At 42.2% G+C, this 3587-nt stretch overlaps 1 protein-coding gene across 1 annotated transcript in view; it reads left to right on the plus strand.

The window, feature by feature from the left end:
- The window catches only part of nfixb (nuclear factor I/Xb), a 210646-nt gene that overhangs the window by 1058 nt on the left and 206001 nt on the right, over positions 1-3587 (plus strand). The gene's annotated exons all lie outside the window — the stretch shown is intronic.

Consider the following 3587-nt stretch of genomic DNA (forward strand, 5'->3'; position numbering starts at 1 on the left):
TGTGTGTGTGTGTGTGTGTGTGTGTGTGTGTGTGTGTGTGTGTGTAGTTAAGGTGAAGTTTAGACCACAAAAGTGAATGACAGTCAGTTACTGGTCCAACAATAGTGATAATAAAAATCAAACAGTGTGGAATAAACCCAGTTTGGATGTAGAGCTCCTGCAGTGATGTCATCATTATTCTGCATGATTTACCACAGTTCTGTGTACATGTACTGTAGATGTGCAGTTAGATCTCGGGCAGAGACCGTTGCCCTGCTCTAGTTCGAAGCGTTGAGCCCATGCATGTTGAGTCCCGGCGCGTCTCGCCTCACACCAAACCTCCCCACGTGGCTCCTCATCAAACGTCAGTGAGCCCTCAGAGCAGGACACCAGGACCTGGCTCCTGGTTGGAAGCAGGGACGTGCAGCGGCACGTTTGGTGGGTGCCCAGACTAAAGTCTGGTTCAGGCAGCAGGACGGCCACATCAAAGGAACAGTTTGTTGGACAGGGGACCAAGAGACAAGTTACCCACATGGGAGCCCTCAGGAGGGCAATATTTGTCCAGGAACTTGACACGTGTTGTAAACTTTATAATACTTCTTCTAGAGCAGGGTGTCAAACTCACTTACAAAGGGTCCAAAATTAAATCCTTTTTCAAACAAAGGTCTGGTTTCAAAGTCTACAGTAACTCAAGTTAGATCCCAACATCTTTTCCTGGTCGCAGGTTCCTCAACAAGAGTTGGATTGGCCTCATTTGATGTTCTCTGTTGCACTTTTGACGTCATAATCAAAGATTACTGAAGAAAATTAAAGTGATAAAAGTATTTTACCTTTAAAATAACACTTTGGGGGCCAGATAAGATGTCAACGAGGGCCACATTTAGCCCCCGGGCCTTGAGTTTGACACACATAGTCTTTCTGCTCTCACAGCCTCACCAGGGTCAGAGCCAGTCTGACGACTTAGTAAAAGCAACCATTTTGGCTCAGTTTGGTTTTCTTTTCAAACGATGGCAGCGTATCAGCATGACGCAACTATTTTATTAATTTTAAGGAAACATCATCCGCTTTTACCAACAGCGTCACAATAACCTAGCTGTAAACGTGCTCCGTACAACTTGAGGGATTAACGAATGTCGCCAAGATAAGATGAACGGGCTCCGCTGGTGGAAGATGTTTGAAAGACGAACACGTCATCACAGTCCAAGAGCCTCGAATCATACCTGCAGACTTGTTGCTTTTCAGCGATAATTGCTGATTTCAATCAAAAATATGTCATTTACGATAAGTCATTTACGGGAATCTAGATCTGTAGAGTTTTTTGTTTTTTGGGGGTGGTCAGAGGCGTGGTAGATGGCATAATGTCCCTTTGACTGGACTTGTGTAGCGCTAAGCTAGCACTATGAAAATCACGCTAGCTAGCTTTCAAACTGTGCTCACAACAAAGCTCGCACTAGCTTGTAAGTGATAAGCTAATGCACTTACGTAGTGCTAGCTTAGTGCTACGTAAGTGCCGGGAGTTGTTGGCCGGGGGTCAGGATGCATTATAGAAGCAGACCACTACGTCTGTTATCTATCATGTCTTTATTGGTGCTGCTAGCTTAGTGCTACATAAGTCACGCTAGCTAGCTCACAACCTTGCTCGCAACAAAGCTCGTGCTAGCTCATAAGCGCTAAGCTAGTGCACTTACCTAGTGCTGACTTAGCACTAGGTAAGTGCCGGGAGTTCTCGAGCGAAGGTTAGGATGCGTTACAGAAGCGGAGCGCTACATCTGTAGCATCTTAGCTCGCGCATCTGTATTGTGTGCCGCTAGCTTAGCAGTACGTCTTTACGACATGTGTTTTTGCTATTAGCAAAATGCGGTGCTATATTTGGTTTCTCTGGTTGGCTTGCTGCTGTTGTTGCTTGTTTTTTTTTTTTTTTTTTTGGTTAACTAGCCATCTTGCATGTCCTCATTAAATTAGGATATGTTAGTAAATGTGTTTTTTTTTTTTTTACCTTAAGCATGTTGTCTTTTCCCCTAATTTTCTTCTTGGAGTTTACCAGAATGATTAATTTACATGTTAAATATCACAAAATCTTCTGGGGTAGGGGTGAGGGCGCTAGTTTTTCCACCTTTTTCATCCCTCGTGAGTTTGCAGGTATGTCAAATGCAAAATCAATTTATAAAAAATTAATATAAATATCTCCACCACATCCACCTGCAGGCTGGAAGAAACACCCCTCTGGTGGTCCACTTCTGGCCCATGGACCACCAGTTGATGATCAGTATTTTGATAGTTATTGCCAGCATTTCTTCCGGCCCAAGCTCTTTCAGGTCAGCACCCGGTGCTTTCTGCCACATGGAGAACATGACTCCTGTCAGCAGTGCTCTCTGAAGGGAGCCAGTCTTTGCACTATTTATAGCCACACATGTATATACGAGGCACGCATGACACCGGAGTGAGCGAGGCTTATAACATGAGGTTATGCTGAGAAACACAAGGCTGAATCCAACCAAAAGGCAAAGTTAGGAACTTGGTTTTCATGGAATGGAGCAATTCATTTGTGAGCTGTAACTCGTACATAAGCTCGGTGTCGTTGGTTCCTTCCATCATTATCTGAAGGCCTCAAAAAGAAAGAAAACAACTCGGGGTTATCACAGCAAGTTTTTCACACTAGTTCTGGAAACAAATCCACCTCTTAGCATTCATTTAAACATCACAAAATGAGATTTCATTTGTGGTTCCTTCTACTTTTTCTCTTTTATACTTCTTAGATCCTAAAAATCACACATGAAAGAAGCTCTGCTCAGTTTCACATTTAACTAAACTCTCCTTTTATGCCAAACTTCTCAAACGTAGCTTGCAACACATCCTTGACCCTCAGACGGATTCTTTCTTGGCATGAAATAAGTCAAGTCAGGCAACAGTTAGAGGAACCTCCCACGTACAACCTTGGAGCTGCTCAGATACCAGGGAGGGAGCCTATTTGCACATGAATGTGGAAGATTATTAGTATGAATAATTATTTGTTTTTGAGCATCCTTGCTGGTGATGGCAGCTGCCCAAGAAGCTCATCAGTAACAAAAGTAAAAAAAAAAAAAACTGAATTCAGGACAGGCCTCATGTAGGATTATCTCCACATATTTTCATATTCACAGCAAAAACTCATCTCTTTTTATTGATTTTATGGAAAAATCAGGTAAATTGTGTCAATGAATGTCCACAGTTTGTTTCATTCTCCTGAGGATGAATCATCCCATAAACACACAATAATGAGGATTTACAGATAAAACACTTTCTATAACGTGTATAAGAGAAGGTTTTGGTGTTCTTTGCTTGAATTCATATTGCTCACCACATTTAATGCCACAACTTTAGTCTAAACCAGAAGTGGGCAACATGTGGCCCGTGGGCCAAAAGTGGCCCTTGGGCAACCTCCATCCGGCCTCCGATATCCTTAAAGAAAAAAAACCACACCAACATTTAAATACTGTAAGTTTATGAGCACCTGCAGTTTTTTTTTTTACTTAAGGATGTCCAAGTTAAATATATCGGATACAAATATATAACAAAACCCTTTGGATTAACATAGCCTACAACTTTTTTGTTGTCATTGTGTGTATATA

The sequence above is a fragment of the Nematolebias whitei genome, chromosome 15 (genome assembly GCF_014905685.2).
Source record: "Nematolebias whitei isolate Nwh7 chromosome 15, NemWhi1, whole genome shotgun sequence".
NCBI classification, from domain to species: Eukaryota; Metazoa; Chordata; class Actinopteri; order Cyprinodontiformes; family Rivulidae; genus Nematolebias; species Nematolebias whitei.